The sequence below is a fragment of the Patagioenas fasciata genome, chromosome 34 (assembly GCF_037038585.1).
Source record: "Patagioenas fasciata isolate bPatFas1 chromosome 34, bPatFas1.hap1, whole genome shotgun sequence".
Classification (NCBI taxonomy): domain Eukaryota; kingdom Metazoa; phylum Chordata; class Aves; order Columbiformes; family Columbidae; genus Patagioenas; species Patagioenas fasciata.
This window is the reverse complement of record NC_092553.1, coordinates 1,263,902-1,282,746: the sequence shown is the minus strand read 5'-3', so window position 1 is coordinate 1,282,746 and position 18,845 is coordinate 1,263,902. Positions and strand designations below refer to the sequence as shown.

Here is an 18,845-nt window from a genome sequence, read left to right as displayed (position 1 = left end):
GATCCCCAGGATGTCACAATGGGCCCTGGGGACAATGGAGGGTCCTGGGACGTCACAATGGGCCCTGGGGACAAAGAGGGGTCCCCTGAATGTCACAATGGGCCCTGGGGACAAGGAGGGATCCCCAGGATGTCACAATGGGCCCTGGGGACAATGGGGGGTCCTGGGACATCACAATGGGCCCTGGGGACAAGGAGGGATCCCCAGGATGTCACAATGGGCCCTGGGGACAATGGGGGGTCCTGGGATGTCACAATGGGCCCTGGGGACAAGGGTGGGTCCCCAGGATGTCAAAATGGGCCTTGGGAACAAGGGGGTCCCCCAGATATCATAATGGGCCCTGGGGACAATGTAAGGTCCTGGGTTGTCACAATGGACCCTGAGGACAAGGGGGGTCCCCAGGATGTCACAATGAAGTCTTGGGACAAAGGGGGTCCCCAGGATGTCACAATGGGGCCTGGGGACCAGGGGGGGTCCTGGGATGTCACAATGGGCCCTGGGGACAAGGGGGGGTCCCTATGGTGCCACAATGGGCCCGGGGGACAAAGTGGGGTCCAAGAATGTCACAATGGGCCCTGGGGACAATGGGGGGTCCTGGGACGTCACAAGGGGCCCTGGGAACAAGGAGGGGTCCCCAGGATGTCACAATGGGCCCTGGTACCAAGGGGGTGCCGAGGATGTCACAATGGGCCCTGGGGACAATGGGGGGTACTGGGATGTCACAATGGGCCCTGGGGACAAGGGTGGGTCCCCAGGATGTCACAATGGGCCTTGGGAACAAGGGGGTCCCCCAGATATCACAATGGGCCCTGGGGACAATGTTGGGTCCTTGGATGTCACAATGGGCCCCAGTGACAAAGGGGGTCCCTATGGTGCCACAATGGGCCCTGGGGACAAAGGGGGTCCCCTGGATGTCACAATGTGCTCTGGGGACAAGGAGGGTCCCCAGGATGTCACAATGGGCCCTGGGGACAATGTGGGGTCCTGGGATGTCACAATGGGCCCCAGTGACAAAGGGGGTCCCCTGAATGTTACAATAGGTCCTGAGGACAGTGGGGGCTCCTGGGACGTCACAATGGGCCCTGGGGACAAGGAGGGATCCCCAGGATGTCACAATGGGCCCTGGGGACAACGGGGGGTCCTAAGACGTCACAATGGGCCCTGGGGCCAAGCAGGGATCCCCAGGATGTCACAATGGGCCCTGGACACAATGGGGGGTCCTGGGACGTCACAATGGGCCCCTTTGACAAGGGGGCATCCCCAGGATGTCAAACTGCGCCCTGGGGCCCAGGGGGGTCCTACGATGTCACAATGGGCCCTGGGGACAAAGGGGGTCCCCTGGATGTCACAATGGGCTCTGGGGACAAAGGGGATCCCCACGGTATCAGAATGCGCCCTGGGGACAAAGGGGGGTCCTGGGATGTCACAATGAGCCCTGCGGACAAGGGTGGTACCCACGGTGTCACAATGGGCCCTGGGAACAAGGGGGGGTCCCCATAGTGTCACAATGGGTCCTGGGGACAAGTGGGGTCCCCAGGATGTCACAATGTGTCCTGGGGACAATGTGGGGTCCTGGGATGTCACAATTGGCCCCAGTGACAAAGGGGCCCCCTGAATGTCACAATGGGTCCTGGGGACAATGGGGGGTCCTGGGACGTCACAATGGGCCCTGGGGACAGGGAGGGATCCCCAGGATGTCACAATGGGCCCTGGGGACAGTGGGGGGTCCTGGGACGTCACAATGGGCCCCAGTGACAAGGGGGGGTCCCCAGGATGTCACAATGGGCCCTGGGGACAAAGAGGGGTCCCCTGAATGTCACAATGGGCCCTGGGGACAAGGGGGTGCAGAGGATGTCACAATGGGCCCTGGGGACAATGGGGGGTCTTGGAATGTCACAATGGGCCTTGGGGACAATGGGGGTCCCCAGGATGTCACAATGGGGCCTTGGGACAATGGGGTTGCCCAGGATGTCACAATGGGCCCTGGGGACAATGGGGTTGCCCAGAATGTCACAATGGGCCCTGGGGACAATGGGAGTCCCCAAGGTGTCAGAACGAGCCCTGGGGACAAAGTGGAATCCTGGAATGTCACAATGGCCCCCAGTGACAAAGGGGTTCCCCAAGGTGTCACAATGGGCCCTGGGGACAAAAGGGGTCCCCAGGATTTCACAATAGCACTGGGGACAAAGGGGGGTCATGGGATGTCACAATGGGCCCTGGGGACAAGGGAGATCCCCATGGTGTCACAATAAGCCCTGGGGACAAAGTGGGGTCCTGGGATGTCACAATGGGCTCTGGGGACAAGGAGGGTCCCCAGGATGTCACAATGGGCCCTGGGGACAAAGGGGGGTCCTGGGATGTCACAATGGGCCCCAGTGACAAAGAGGGTCCTCATGGTGCCACAATGGGCCCTGGGGACAAAGGGGGTCCCCTGGATGTCACAATGGGCTCTAGGGACAAGGAGGGTCCCCAGGATGTCACAATGGGCCCTGGGGACAATGGGGGGTGTCCAGGATGTGAGAATGAGTCCTGAGGACAAGGGGGGGTCCCCATGGTGTCACAATGGGTCCCCAGTGACAAGGAGGGGTCCCCATGGTGTCACAATAGGCCCTGGGGACAAAGTGGGGTTGCCATGGTGCCACAATGGGCCCTGAGGTCAAAGGGGGTCCCCATGGTGCTACAATGGCACTGGGGACAAAGGGGGGTCCTGGGATGTCACAATGGGCCCTGGGGACAAAGGGGGTGTCCCCATGGTGCCACAACGGGCCCTGGGAGCAAGGGGGTGGCCAGGATGTCACAATGGGTCCTGGGGAAAATGGGGGGTGCCCAGGATGTCACAATGGACCCTGAGGACAAGCGGGGGTCTCCATGGTGTCACAATGGGCCCCAGTGACAAAGGGGCTCCTCTGAATGTCACAGTAGGTCCTGGGGACAATGGGGGGTCCTGGGACGTCACAATGGGCCCTGGGGACAAGGAGGGATCCCCAGGATGTCACAATGGGCCCTGGGGACAATGGGGGCTCGTGAGACGTCACAATGGGCCCTGGGGACAATGGGGGGTCCTGGGATGTCACAATGGGCCCTGGGGACAAGAGGGGATCCCTAGGATGTCACAATGGGCCCTGGGGACTAATGTGGTCCCCACGGTGTCACAATATGTCCTGGAAACAAAGGGGGGTCCCCAGGATGTCACAATGGGCCCTTGGGACAATGGGGTTCCTGGGATGTCACAATGGGTCCCCAGTGACAAAGGGGGTCCCCAGGATGTCTCAATGGGCCCTGAGGACAATGGGAGGTCCCCATGGTGTCACAATGGGTCCCCAGTGACAAGGGAGGTCTCCACGGTGCCAGGATGGGTCCTGGGGACAAGGAGGTCCCCAGGATGTCACAATGGGACCTGGGGACAAGGGGGTCTCCAGGAACTCACAATGGGCTCTGGGGACAATGGAGGTTCCCCAGGATGTTCACAATAGGCCCTGAGGACAGGGGTGGTCCCCATGCTGTCACAATGGGTCTCCAGTGACAAGGGGGTCCCCAAGGTGTCACAATGGGCCCTGGGGACAATGGGGGGTCCTGGGACGTAACAATAGGCCCTGGGGACAAGGGGGTTCCCCACAGTGTCACAATGGGCCCTGGGGACAAAGGGGATCCGCACGGTGTTACAATGGTCCCGGGGGACAAAGAAGGATGCCCAGGATGTCACAATGAGCCCTGAGGACAAGGGGGGGTCCCCATGGTGTCACAATGGGTCCCCAGTGACAAGGAGGGTCCCCATGGTGTTCATGATGGGTCCTGGGGACAAGGGGGTCCCCAGGATGTAACAATGGACCCTGGGGACAATGGGGGGTCCTGGGACGTCACAATGGGTCCCAGTGACATGGGGGTCCCCAGGATGTCACAATGGGCCCTGGGGACAATGTGCGGTCCTGGGATGTCACAATGGGCCCCAGTGACAAAGGGGGTCCCCTGAATGTCACAATGGGCCCTGGGGACAATGGGGGGTCCTGGGACGTCACAATGGGCCCTGGGGACAAGGAGGGATCCCCAGGATGTCACAATGGGCCCTGGGGACAATGGGGGGTCCTGGGACGTCACAATGGGCCCTAGGGACAAGAGGGGGTCCCCAGGATGTCACAATGGGCCCTGGGGACAAAGAGGGGTCCCCTGAATGTCACAATGGGCCCTGGGGACAAGGGGGTGCCGAGGATGTCACAATGGGCCCTGGGGACAACGGGGGGTCGCCAGGATGTCACAATGGGCCCTGGGGACAAAGTAAGGTCCTGGGATGTCACAATGGGCCCTGGGGACAAGGGGGGGTCCCCAGGATGTCACAATGGGCCTTGGGAACAAGGGGGTCCCCCAGATATCACAATGGGCCCTGGGGACAATGTAAGGTCCTGGGCTGTCACAATGGACCCTGAGGACAAGGGGGGTCCCCAGGATGTCACAATGAAGTCTTGGGACAAAGGGGGTCCCCAGGATGTCACAATGGGCCCTGGGGACCAGGGGGGGTCCTGGGATGTCACAATGGGCCCCAGTGACAAAGGGGGTGTCTATGGTGCCACAATGGGCTCTGGGGACAAAGGGGGTCCCCTGGATGTCACAATGGGCTCTGGGGACAAGGAGGGTCCCCAGGATGTCACAATGGGCCCTGGGGACAAAGAGGATCCCCAGCATGTCACAATGGGCCCTGGGGACAATGGGGGGTGTCCAGGATGTGAGAATGAGTCCTGAGGACAAGGGGGGGTCCCCATGGTGTCACAATGGGTCCCCAGTGACAAGGAGGGGTCCCCATGGTGTCACAATAGGCCCTGGGGACAAAGTGGGGTCCAAGAATGTCACAATGGGCCCTGGGGACAAAAGGGGTTGCCATGGTGCCACAATGGGCCCTGAGGTCAAAGGGGGTCCCCATGGTGCTACAATGGCCCTGGGGACAAAGGGGGGTCCTGGGATGTCACAATGGGCCCTGGGGACAAAGAGGGTGTCCCCATGGTGCCACAACGGGCCCTGGGAGCAAGGGGGTGGCCAAGATGTCACAATGGGTCCTGGGGAAAATGGGGGGTGCCCAGGATGTCACAATGGACCCTGAGGACAAGCGGGGGTCTCCATGGTGTCACAATGGGCCCCAGTGACAAAGGGGCTCCCCTGAATGTCACAATAGGTCCTGGGGACAATGGGGGGTCCTGGGACGTCACAATGGGCCCTGGGGACAAGGAGGGATCCCCAGGATGTCACAATGGCCCCTGGGGACAAAGAGGGGTCCCCTGAATGTCACAATGGGCCCTGGGGACAAGGGGGTGCAGAGGATGTCACAATGGGCCCTGGGGACAATGGGGGGTCGTGAGACGTCACAATGGGCCCTGGGGACAAGGGGGTGCCGAGGATGTCACAATGGGCCCTGGGGACAATGGGGGGTCCTGGGATGTCACAATGGGCCCTGGGGACAAGGGTGGGTCCCCAGGATGTCAAAATGGGCCTTGGGAACAAGGGGTTCCCCGAGATATCACAATGGGCCCTGGGGACGATGTAAGGTCCTGGGCTGTCAGAATGGACCCTGAGGACAAGGGGGGTCCCTAGGATGTCACAATGGGCCCTGGGGACAATGTCGGGTCCTGGGACGTCACAATGGGCCCTGGGGACAAGGGGGGGTCCCCAGGATGTCACAATGGGCCCTGGGGACAAAGAGGGGTCCCCTGAATGTCACAATGGGCCCTGGGGTAAAAGGGGGTCCCCATTGTGCTACAATGGGCCCTGGGGACAAAGGGGGTGTCCCCATGGTGCCACAACGGGCCCTGGGAGCAAGGGGGTGGCCAGGATGTCACAATGGGTCCTGCGGAAAATGGGGGGTGCCCAGGATGTCACAATGGACCCTGAGGACAAGCGGGGGTCTCCATGGTGTCACAATGGGCCCCAGTGACAAAGGGGGTCCCCTGAATGTCACAATAGGTCCTGGGGACAATGGGGGGTCCTGGGACGTCACAATGGGCCCTGCGGACAAGGAGGGATCCCCAGGATGTCAGAATGGGCCCTGGGGACAATGGGGGGTCCTGGGACGTCACAATGGGCCCTGGGGACAAAGAGGGGTCCCCTGAATGTCACAATGGGCCCTGGGGACAAGGGGGTGCCGAGGATGTCACAATGGGCCCTGGGGACAATGGGGGGTCCTGGGATGTCACAATGGGCCCTGGGGACAAGGGGGGGTCCCCAGGATGTCAAAATGGGCCTTGGGAACAAGGGGGTCCCCCAGATATCACAATGGGCCCTGGGGACAATGTAAGGTCTTGTGTTGTCACAATGGACCCTGAGGACAAGGGGGGTCCCCAGGATGTCACAATGAAGTCTTGGGACAAAGGGGGTCCCCAGGATGTCACAACGGGGCCTGGGGACCAGGGTGGGTCCTGGGATGTCACAATGGGCCCTGGGGACAATAGGGGGTCCTGGGACGTCACAATGGGCCCCAGTGACAAGGGGGGGTCATGGGATGTCACAATGGGCCTTGGGGACACAGAGGGGCCCTAGGACGTCACAATCAGCCCTGGGGACAAGGGGGGGTCCCCTGAAAGTCACAATGAGCCCTGGGAACAGAGGGGGCTCCCCAGGACATCACAATGGGCCCTGGGAACAATGGGGGGTCCTGGGACGTCACAATGGGCCCTGGGGACAAGGGGGGGTCTCCAGGATGTCACAATGGGCCCTGGGGACAAAGGGGGGTCATGGGATGTCACAATGGGCCCTGGGCACACAGAGGGGCCCTGGGACGTCACAATCAGCCCTGGGGACAAAGTGGGGTCCTGGGATGTCACAATGGGCCCAAGTGACAAAGGGGGTCCCCATAGTGCGACAATGGGCCGTGGGGACAAAAGGGGTGCCCAGGATGTCACAATGGGCCCTGGGGACCAGGGTGGTCCTGCGATGTCACAATGGGCCCTGGGGACAAAGGGGGTCCCCAGGATGTCATAATGGGCCCTGGGGACAAAGGGGGGTCCTGGGATGTCACAATGAGCCCTGCGGACAAGGGTGGTACCCACGGTGTCACAATGGGCCCTGGGAACAAGGGGGGGTCCCCATAGTGTCACAATGGGTCCTGGGGACAAGTGGGGTCCCCAGGATGTCACAATGTGTCCTGGGGACAAAGTGGGGTCCTGGGATGTCAAAATTGGCCCCAGTGACAAAGGGGCCCCCTGAATGTCACAATGGGTCCTGGGGACAATGTGGGGTCCTGGGATGTCACAATTGGCCCCAGTGACAAAGGGGCCCCCTGAATGTCACAATGGGTCCTGGGGACAATGGGGGGTCCTGGGACGTCACAATGGGCCCTGGGGACAGGGAGGGATCCCCAGGATGTCACAATGGGCCCTGGGGACAGTGGGGGGTCCTGGGACGTCACAATGGGCCCCAGTGACAAGGGGGGGTCCCCAGGATGCCACAATGGGCCCTGGGGACAAAGAGGGGTCCCCTGAATGTCACAATGGGCCCTGGGGACAAGGGGGTGCAGAGGATGTCACAATGGGCCCTGGGGACAATGGGGGGTCTTGGAATGTCACAATGGGCCTTGGGGACAATGGGGGTCCCCAGGATGTCACAATGGGCCCTTGGGACAATGGGAGTCCCCAAGGTGTCAGAACGAGCCCTGGGGACAAAGTGGAATCCTGGAATGTCACAATGGCCCCCAGTGACAAAGGGGTTCCCCATGGTGTCACAATGGGCCCTGGGGACAAAAGGGGTCCCCAGGATTTCACAATAGCACTGGGGACAAAGGGGGGTCATGGGATGTCACAATGGGCCCTGGGGACAAGGGAGATCCCCATGGTGTCACAATAAGCCCTGGGGACAAAGTGGGGTCCTGGGATGTCACAATGGGCTCTGGGGACAAGGAGGATCCCCAGGATGTCACAATGGGCCCTGGGGACAAAGGGGGGTCCTGGGATGTCACAATGGGCCCCAGTGACAAAGAGGGTCCTCATGGTGCCACAATGGGCCCTGGGGACAAAGGGGGTCCCCTGGATGTCACAATGGGCTCTGGGGACAAGGAGGGTCCCCAGGATGTCACAATGGGCCCTGGGGACAATGGGGGGTGTCCAGGATGTGAGAATGAGTCCTGAGGACAAGGGGGGGTCCCCATGGTGTCACAATGGGTCCCCAGTGACAAGGAGGGGTCCCCATGGTGTCACAATAGGCCCTGGGGACAAAGTGGGGTCCAAGAATGTCACAATGGGCCCTGGGGACAAAAGGGGTTGCCATGGTGCCACAATGGGCCCTGAGGTCAAAGGGGGTCCCCATGGTGCTACAATGGCCCTGGGGACAAAGGGGGGTCCTGGGATGTCACAATGGGCCCTGGGGACAAAGAGGGTGTCCCCATGGTGCCACAACGGGCCCTGGGAGCAAGGGGGTGGCCAAGATGTCACAATGGGTCCTGGGGAAAATGGGGGGTGCCCAGGATGTCACAATGGACCCTGAGGACAAGCGGGGGTCTCCATGGTGTCACAATGGGCCCCAGTGACAAAGGGGCTCCCCTGAATGTCACAATAGGTCCTGGGGACAATGGGGGGTCCTGGGACGTCACAATGGGCCCTGGGGACAAGGAGGAATCCCCAGGATGTCACAATGGCCCCTGGGGACAAAGAGGGGTCCCCTGAATGTCACAATGGGCCCTGGGGACAAGGGGGTGCAGAGGATGTCACAATGGGCCCTGGGGACAATGGGGGGTCGTGAGACGTCACAATGGGCCCTGGGGACAAGGGGGTGCCGAGGATGTCACAATGGGCCCTGGGGACAATGGGGGGTCCTGGGATGTCACAATGGGCCCTGGGGACGATGTAAGGTCCTGGGCTGTCAGAATGGACCCTGAGGACAAGGGGGGTCCCTAGGATGTCACAATGGGGCCTGGGGACCAGGGGGGGTCCTGGGATGTCACAATGGGGCCTGGGGACCAGGGGGGGTCCTGGGATGTCACAATGGGCCCTGGGGACAAGGGGGGGTCCCTATGGTGCAACAATGGGCCCTGGGGACAAAGTGGGGTCCAAGAATGTCACAATGGGCCCTGGGGACAATGGGGGGTCCTGGGACGTCACAATGGGCCCTGGGGACAAGGGGGGGTCCCCAGGATGTCACAATGGGCCTTGGGAACAAGGGGGGTCCCCCAGATATCACAATGTGCCCTGGGGACAATGGGGGGTCCTTGGATGTCACAATGGCCCCCAGTGACAAAGGGGGTCCCTATGGTGCCACAATGGGCCCTGGGGACAAAGGGGGTCCCCTGGATGTCACAATGTGCTCTGGGGATAAGGAGGGTCCCCAGGATGTCACAATGGGCCCTGGGGACAAAGGGGTCCCCTGGATGTCACAATGGGCTCTGGGGACAAGGAGGGTCCCCAGGATGTCACAATGGGCCTTGGGGACAAAGTGGGGTTCTTGGATATCACAATGTGACACAGTGCAAAGGGGGTCCCCATGGTGCCACAATGAGCCCTGGGGACAAAGGGAGGTCCCTAGGATGTCACAATGGGCCCTTAGGACAATGGGGTTCCTGGGATGTCACAACGGGTCCCCAGTGACAAAGGGGGTCCCCAGGATGTCTCAATGGGCCCTGAGGACAATGGGAGGTCCCCATGGTGTCACAAAGGGTCCCCAGTGACAAGGGAGGTCCCCACGGTGCCACGATGGGTCCTGGGGACAAGGAGGTCCCCAGGATGCCACAATGGGCCCTGGGGACAATGGGGGGTCCTGGGACGTCACAATGGGCCCTGGGGACAAAGAGGCTCCCCAGGATGTCACAATGGGACCTGGAGACAAGGGGGTCCCCAGGACTCACAGTGGGCTCTGGGGACAATGGAGGTTCCCCAGGATGTTCACAATAGGCCCTGAGGACAAGGGGGGGTCCCCATGGTGTCACAATGGGTCCCCAGTGACAAGGGGGGACCCCAAGTGTCACAATGGGCCCTGGGGACAATGGGGGTCCCGGGACAGAATAATAGGCCCTGGGGACAAAGGGGGGGTCCCACAGTGTCACAATGGGCCCTGGGGACAAGGGGGGCTCCCCAGGGTGTCGGAATGGGTCCCCAGTGAAAAGGAGGGTCCCCATGGTGTCACGATGGGTCCTGGGGACAAGGGGGTCCCCAGGATGTAACAATGGGCCCTGGGGACAATGGGGGGTCCTGGGACGTCACAATGGGCCCTGGGGACAAAGAGGGATCCCCAGGATGTCACAATGGGCCCTGGGGACAATGGGGAGTCCTGGGACGTCACAATAGGCCCTGGGGACAAGAGGGGGTCCCCTGAATGTCACAATGGGCCCTGGGGACAAGGGGGTGCCGAGGATGTCACAATGGGCCCTGGGGACAAGGGGTGGTCCCCAGGATGTCACAATGGGCCCTGGGGACAAAGAGGGGTCTCTAAAGTGTCACAATGGGCCCTGGGGACACAGAGGGGCCCTAGGACGTCACAATCAGCCCTGGGGACAAGGGGGGGGTCCCCTGAAAGTCACAATGAGCCCTGGGAACAGAGGGGGTCCCCAGGACGTCACAATGGGCCCTAGGAACAATGGGGGTCCCTTGAAGGTCACAATGGGCCCTGGGGACAATGGTGGGTGTCCTGAATGTCAAAATGGGCCCTGGGGACAAAGGGGGGTCCACAGGATGTCACAATGGGCACTGGGGACAAAGGGGGAGTCCCCATGGTGTCACAATGGGCCCAAGTGACAAGGAGGGCCCCACGGTGCCACGATGGGTCCTGGGGACAAGGGGGTCCCCCAGATGTCACAATGGGCCCTGGGGACAATGGGGTTGCCCAGGATGTCACAATGGACCCTGGGGACAAAGGGGGATCCCCAGGATGTCACAATGGGCCCTGGGGACAATGGGAGTCCCCAAGGTGTCAGAACGAGCCCTGGGGACAAAGTGGAATCCTGGGATGTCACAATGGCCCCCAGTGACAAAGGGGTTCCCCATGGTGCCACAATGGGCCCTGGGCACAAAGGGGGTCCCCAGGATTTCACAATAGCACTGGGGACAAAGGGGGGTCACGGGATGTCACAATGGGCCCTGGGGACAAGGGAGGTCCCCATGGTGTCACAATAAGCCCTGGGGACAAAGTGGGGTCCTGGGATGTCACAATGGGCCCCAGTGACAAAGGGGGTCCCCATGGTGCCACAATGGGCCGTGGGGACAAAAGGGGTCTGCAGGATGTCACAATGGGCCCTGGGGACCAGGGGGGGTCCTGCGATGTCACAATGGGCCCTGGGGACAAAGGGGGTCCCCTGGATGTCACAATGGGCTCTGGGGACAAGGGTGGTACCCACGGTGTCACAATGGGCCCTGGGAACAAGGCGGGGTGCCCATAGTGTCACAATGGGTCCTGGGGACAAGTGGGGTCCCCAGGATGTCACAATGGGCCCTGAGGACTATGTGGGGTCCTGGGATGTCACAATGGGCCCCAGTGACAAAGGGGGTGCCCTGAATGTCACAATGGGTCCTGAAGACAATGGGGGGTCCTGGGACGTCACAATGGGCCCTGGGGACAAGGGGGGGTCCCCAGGATGTCACAATGTGCCCTGGGTACAAAGAGGCGTCCCCTGAATGTCACAATGGGCCCTGGGGCCAAACAGGGATCCCCAGGATGTCACAATGGGCCCTGGGGACAATGGGGGGTCCTGGGACGTCACAATGGGCCCCAGTGATAAGGGGGCATCCCCAGGATGTCATAATGGGCCCTGGGGACCAGGAGGGTCCTTCGATGTCACAATGGGCCCTGGGGAAAGGGGGTCCCCTGGATGTCACAATGGGCCCTGGGGACAAAGGGGGGTCCTGGGATGTCTCAATGAGCCCTGCGGACAAGGGTGGTACCCACGGTGTCACAATGGGCCCTGGGAACAAGGTGGGGACCCCATAGTGTCACAATGGGTCCTGGGGACAAGTGGGGTCCCCACGATGTCACAATGTGTCCTGGGGACAATGTGGGGTCCTGGGATGTCACAATGGGCCCCAGTGACAAAGGGGCCCCCTGAATGTCACAATGGGTCCTGGGGAAAATGGGGGGTCCTGGGACGTCACAATGGGCCCTGGGGACAAGGAGGGATCCCCAGGATGTCACAATGGGCCCTGGGGACAAAGAGGCGTCCCCGGAATGTCACAATGGGCCCTGGGGACAAAGAGGAGTCCCCTGAATGTCACAATGGGCCCTGGGGACAATGGGGGATCCTGGGACGTCACAATGGGCCCCAGAGACAAGGGGGGGTCCCCAGGATGTCACAATGTGCCCTGGGGACAAAGAGGCGTCCCCGGAATGTCACAATGGGCCCTGGGGACAAGGGGGTGCCCTGAATGTCACAATGGGCCCTGGGGACAATGGGGGGTCCTAAGACGTCACAATGGGCCCTGGGGACAAGGAGGGATCCTGGGACGTCACAATGGGCCCCAGTGACAAAGGGGGGTCCCCAGGATGTCACAATGGGCCCTGGGGACAAAGAGGGGTCCCCAGGATGTCAAAATGGGCCCTGGGGACAATGGGGGGTCCTAAGACGTCACAATGAACCCTGGGGACAACGGGGTGTCCTGGGACGTCACAATGGGCCCCAGTGACAAGGGGGGGTCCCCAGGATGTCACAATGGGCCCTGGGGACAAAGAGGAGTCCCCTGAATGTCACAATGGGCCCTGGGGACAATGGGGGTCCCCAGGATGTCACAATGGGCCCTGGGGACAATAGGAGGTTCTGGGATGTCACAATGGGCCCTTGGGGTTTAGAAGTCAGGTCTAAGAGTGCAGCGTTTGGGGTGCAGGGGCTTGGGGGGAAACTTAAGGTTGCAGAGTGTGGGGTTCACAGGACTGGGGCACAGGATTTGGGGGTGCGCAGTTTCAGGGTTCAGGATTTGGAGGTGTGGAGTTTTGGGGTGCAGGGGTTGGGAGTGCAGGGTGGTGGGGGTGAGAGATTTGGGTGCAGGATTTGGGGGTGCAGAGTCTTGGGAGGCAAGGATCCGGGTCTTCAGGATTTGGGGGTTCAGTGTTTAGGGCAGCACAATCTTGGGGTGCAGGGGTTTGCAGTAAAAGGTTTGGCAGGCAGGATTTGGGGTGCAGGATTCTGGGGTGCTGGGTTTGGGGTACAGGATTTGGTGTTGCAGGGATGGGGTTGAAGGGCTTGGGTTTCCAGGCCTTTGAGGTGCAGGATTTGGAGGTGCAGGGTTTGGGAGGGAATTCTTTGGGGTGCAGGGTTTGGGGGCAGGTTTAGGGGTGGAGGGTATAGGACGGAAAGATTTGGGAATGCAGGGTTTGGGGTGCAGGTTTCGGGGTTCAGGAAGGTAGGGAGGGCAGGATTAGGGGGTGCAAGGTTTCAGTTGTAGGGTTTAGGGGTGCAGAGGTTGGTAGGCCCGAATTTGGGGGTGCAGGATCTGGGGTGCAGGGTTTGGGAAGACAGGATCGGGGGTGGAAGATTTGTGGATGCAGGATTGAGGGGCAGGGTTTTGGTGCAGGGCTTGGGGTCAGGATCTGGGGTGCAGGTTTGGGAAGAGTATTTTGGGGTGCAGGATTTTGGGTGCCGTGTCTGCGGGGCAGGTTTGGGGTGATCACTGCTGATCCGCACACACTCTCTCTCTCTGTCCCCATTGTCCCCAATGCCCCCTTACCTGTCTCACCTCCCTCTCCAGCTCCGCTCCCACCCCCCCAATCCCCCTCAGTGGGGCCAGCCCGGGGTGCAGCTCCTGCAACGGCTCCTCCTCTGCATTCATTAACAATTAACACCCTCAGCAGCGCTAATTAACACCCCCCCCACCCCCCCATATCCCCGCTGCCCCCTAATTACCCCCTAATTCGCGCTAATTACCCCTAATTCCCCCTCATTACTCACCCAGCAGCCCCTCGATGTCCGCAGCCGCCATCTTGCCCCGCCGGGAGGGCCACAAACCACCTCAAAATTGACCCAAAATAGCGCTTTTTCAACCCAAAACCCTCCCGCTGAGGCTCCCCGAGCTGTGTCCCCAAAGCCTCCGCTGTTGTCACCTCGGGAAAAGCGCGAAAAAAGCGGCCCCGGGGGTCCCCGCGCTTCGCTTCGCGCTCTGAGGGAAAGCGCGGGAAAACGAGCGGAGACGGAAAGAGCCGAGCGGAGCCGAATGGGCCCGAGCGGAGCCGAATGGGCCCGAGCGGAGCCGAACGGCGCCCGAGTGGAGCCGAATGGGCCCGAGCGGAGCCGAATGGGCCCGAGCGGAGCCGAGCGGCGCCCGAGCGGAGCCGAACGGCGCCCGAGTCCCGGCCGGGGCCGAACGCACCCGAAGGGACCCGAAGTCTTCCCGAAGGGGTCCGAGTGGAGCCGAACGCACCCGAAGGGACCCGAACCCACCCGAGTGGACCCGAACCCACCCGAAGGGACCCGAACCCCCCCGAGTGGACCCGAACCCCCCCGAGTGGACCCGAACCCACCCGAAGGGGCCCGAACCCACCCGAAGGGGCCCGAACCCACCCGAGTGGACCCGCACCCACCCGAAGGGGCCCGAAGTCTCCCCGAAGGGACCCGAACCCACCCGAAAGTGCCCCAAAAGGCGCCAAACTCCCAAATCCCCCCCTTTTTACCCCAAAACCCGTGTTCCGCTCCCCCCCCCCCCCCCTTCCCACTTTCTCCCCCTTTTCCCGCCTCACGATAGTTTCCCGCCGCGGCGGCGGCTGCGAGCGAGGCCACGCCCCCTTCCTCAGGCGGCGGCCAATGGGAAGGGGGGGGGTGCGTGGCCACGCCCACTGTGCGTGGCGTGCGCGGAGGCGGCTCCGAGAGGAGCCGAAGATACACGAAGGGAGCCGAAGGGACCCGAGGGGACCCGAACGCACCCGAAGGGACCCGAACGCACCCGAAGGGACCCGAGTGGGACCCGAACGCACCCGAAGGGACCCGAGGGGACCCGAACACACCCGAAGGGACCCGATGGGACCCGAGTGGGGCCCGAACTCACCCGAAGGGACCCGAGGGGACCCGAACGCACTTAGGGGGCTCCATGAGTCACTTATGGGTCACTATGGGGCACTCCTGGGTCCCTAAGGGGGAAATTATGGGGGGTCTATGGGGAGTTCAGGAGCGACCCAGGAGTACCCCAAGGGACCCAGGAGTACCCCAAAGGACCCAGGAGTTCAGGAGGGACCCAGGAGTGCCCCAAAGGACCCAGGAGTTCAGGAGGGACCCAGGAGTGCCCCAAAGGACCCAGGAGTGCCCCAAAGGACCCAGGAGTACCCAAATGTGTTGTGTTTTGTTTTTTCTCTCTTGTTTATGTCCTCTTTTACCTGAAATGGGACAATGGGGGCAATGGGGGGCAATGGGAGTCAATGGGGGCAATGGGGATCAATGGGGGGCAATGGGGGCAATGGGGATCAATGGGAGGCAATGGGGATCAATGGGGATCAATGGGGGGCAATGGGGGGCAATGGGGATCAATGAGTCAACGGGGTCAATGGGGGTCAATGGGAGTCAATGGGGTCAATGGGGTCAATGGGAGTCAATGGGGTCAATGGGTCAATGGGATCAATGGGGGTCAATGGGGTCAATGGGGGTCAATGGGTCAATGGGGGTCAATGGGAGTCAGCGGGGTCAATGGGGTCAATGGGATCAATGGGGGTCAATGGGGTCAATGGGTCAATGGGGGTCAATGGGAGTCAGCGGGGTCAATGGGGTCAATGGGATCAATGGGGGTCAATGGGGTCAATGGGGTCAATGGGGTCAATGGGGATCAATGGGTCAATGGGGATCAATGGGGTCAATGGGGATCAATGGGGGTCAATGGGTCAATGGGAGTCAATGGGGTCAATGGGTCAATGGGATCAATGGGGGTCAATGGGGATCAATGGGGCAATGGGGGTCAATGGGGCAATGGGGTCAATGGGGTCAATGGGGCAATGGGAGTCAATGGGGTCAATGGGTCAATGGGGATCAATGGGTCAATGGGAGTCAATGGGGTCAATGGGGGTCAATGGGGGTCAATGGGTCAATGGGGTCAATGGGTCAATGGGAGTCAATGGGGTCAATGGGTCAATGGGTCAATGGGATCAATGGGGGTCAATGGGGTCAATGGGGGTCAATGGGGGTCAATGGGGGTCAATGGGGTCAACGGGGGGCAATGGGGGGCAATGGGGGGCAATGGGGGGCAATGAGTCAACGGGGTCAATGGGGGTCAATGGGAGTCAATGGGTCAATGGGGTCAATGGGGTCAATGGGTTAATGGGATCAATGGGGGTCAATGGGGTCAATGGGAGTCAATGGGAGTCAATGGGGTCAATGGGTCAATGGGATCAATGGGGGTCAATGGGGTCAATGGGGATCAATGGGTCAATGGGGGTCAATGGGAGTCAGCGGGGTCAATGGGGTCAATGGGGATCAATGGGGTCAATGGGATCAATGGGGGTCAATGGGGCAATGGGGTCAATGGGTCAATGGGGATCAATGGGTCAATGGGGATCAATGGGGGTCAATGGGGGTCAATGGGGGTCAATGGGGATCAATGGGGTCAATGGGGATCAATGGGGATCAATGGGGCCAATGGGTCAATGGGTCAATGGGATCAATGGGATCAATGGGGGTCAATGGGGTCAATGGGGATCAATGGGTCAATGGGAGTCAATGGGGTCAATGGGTCAATGGGATCAATGGGGGTCAATGGGGTCAATGGGGGTCAATGGGGGTCAATGGGGGTCAATGGGTCAATGGGGTCAATGGGGCAATGGGGATCAATGGGGGGCAATGGGGGCCAATGGGGTCAATGGGGGTCAATGGGGGTCAATGGGGATCAATGGGGATCAATGGGTCAATGGGGTCAATGGGGTCAATGGGGTCAATGGGGATCAATGGGGATCAATGGGGGTCAATGGGGTCAATGGGGGTCAATGGGGGTCAATGGGGGTCAATGGGGGTCAATGGGGTCAATGGGAGTCAATGGGGGTCAATGGGGTCAATGGGTCCCAGGGTCACATTCCCGCTGTCCCTGTCCCCGCTGTCCCAGGGCTCAGTGCTCACTCCTCATTGGTTCCTGGCCTTTTGCATTCATTAATATTCGGTTAATTATTCATTAAGGTTTTCTTGCCATAGTTGAGCCCAGCAGGAACCCCCGGGGTCCTAAAACCCTCCCTCTCTATGGGTCCCTATGGAGCTCTATGGGGCTCCTTGGATCTCTATGGGGTCCTATGGGTCTCTATAGGTCCCTATGGGGTTCCATGGGGCTCTGTGGTTTCCTATGGGCCTCTATGGGCCTCTATGGGTCCCTATGGGTCCCTATGGGTCCTTATGGGTCTTAATGGGTCTCTATGGGGCTCCTTGGGTGTCTGTGGGTCCCTATGGGGCTCTTTGGGGCTCTATGGGTCCCTATGGGGCTCCTTGATGCTCTATGGGTCTCTATGGAACCCCCAGGGTCCTAAAACCCTCCCTCTCTATGGGTCCCTATGGGTCCCTATGGAGCTCTATGGGGTTCCATGGGGCTCTGTGGCTCCCTATGGGTCTCTATGGGTCCCTATGGGTCTCTATGGGGTTCCATAGGGCTCTGTGGCTCCCTATGGGCCTCTATGGGTCCCTATGGGGTCCTATGGAGCTCTATGGGTCTCTATGGGTCCCTATGGGTCTCTACAGGCTCTACGGTCCCTATGGGTCTCTAGGATCGCTATGGGGTTCCTTGGGTCCCTATGGGTCTCTGTGGGTCCCAATGGGGCTCTGTGGGTCCCTATGGAACCCCCGGGGTCCTAAAACCCTCCCTCTCTATGGGTCCCTGTGGGTCTCTATGGGTCCCTATGGAGCTCTATGGGTCCCTATGGGGTTCCATGGGGCTCTGTGGTTTCCTATGGGCCTCTATGGGGCTCTATGGGTCCCTATGGGTGTCTATGGGTCCTTATGGGGCTCCTTGATGCTCTATGGGTCTCTATGGAACCCCCAGGGTCCTAAAACCCTCCCTCTCTATGGGTCCCTTTGGGTCTCTATGGGTCCCTATGGGTCTCTATGGGTCCCTATGGGTCTCTACAGGCTCTACGGTCCGTATGGGTCTCTATGGGGTTCCATGGGGCTCTGTGGCTCCCTATGGGCCTCTATGGTCTCTATGGGTCCCTATGGGGTCCTATGGAGGTGGGTGCTTTTTTCCAACCAAAGTGATTAATGAGTTTTTAGGGTTTATCCCAAATGATGGGAACCCCCAGTTCCTTCCTTCCCTCCTTCCTTCCCTCCTTCCTTCCCTCCCTCCTTCCTTCCCTCCTTCCCTCCTTCCTTCCTTCCCTCCTTCCTTCCCTCCTTCCTTCCTTCCCTCCTTCCTTCCCTCCTTCCTTCCCTCCCTCCTTCCTTCCCTCCTTCCTTCCCTCCCTCCTTCCTTCCCTCCTTCCTTCCCTCCCTCCTTCCCTCCTTCCTTCCTTCCCTCCTTCCTTCCCTCCTTCCTTCCCTCCTTCCTTCCCTCCTTCCTTCCTTCCCTCCTTCCTTCCCTCCTTCCTTCCCTCCTTCCTTCCCTCCTTCCTTCCCTCCTTCCTTCCTTCCCTCCTTCCTTCCTTCCCTCCTTCCTTCCCTCCCTCCTTCCCTCCCTCCTTCCTTCCTTCCCTCCTTCCTTCCTTCCCTCCTTCCTTCCTTCCCTCCTTCCTTCCCTCCCTCCTTCCCTCCTTCCTTCCCTCCCTCCTTCCTTCCCTCCTTCCTTCCCTCCCTCCTTCCTTCCCTCCTTCCTTCCCTCCTTCCTTCCTTCCCTCCTTCCTTCCCTCCTTCCTTCCTTCCCTCCTTCCTTCCCTCCCTCCTTCCTTCCCTCCTTCCTTCCTTCCCTCCTTCCTTCCCTCCCTCCTTCCTTCCCTCCTTCCCTCCTTCCTTCCTTCCCTCCTTCCTTCCCTCCTTCCTTCCCTCCCCCCTTCCTCCCTTCCTTCCTTCCCTCCTT

General features: G+C 60.7%; 2 long non-coding RNA genes across 3 annotated transcripts in view; one reads left to right on the top strand and one right to left on the bottom strand.

Moving 5' to 3' along the window:
- The window catches only part of LOC139826090 (uncharacterized), a 567,662-nt gene that overhangs the window by 362,773 nt on the left and 186,044 nt on the right, over positions 1 to 18,845 (top strand). The window lies entirely within an intron of this gene.
- LOC139826093 (uncharacterized) overlaps positions 1 to 18,845 on the bottom strand; it is a 370,736-nt gene that overhangs the window by 350,640 nt on the left and 1,251 nt on the right. For both annotated transcript variants that reach the window (XR_011736161.1, XR_011736162.1), the window contains exons 2-3: positions 14,925 to 15,006; positions 13,835 to 13,894 (exon numbers count right to left, since the gene is read on the bottom strand). This is a non-coding gene — a long non-coding RNA (uncharacterized lncRNA). The remainder of the gene's footprint in view (positions 1 to 13,834; positions 13,895 to 14,924; positions 15,007 to 18,845) is intronic.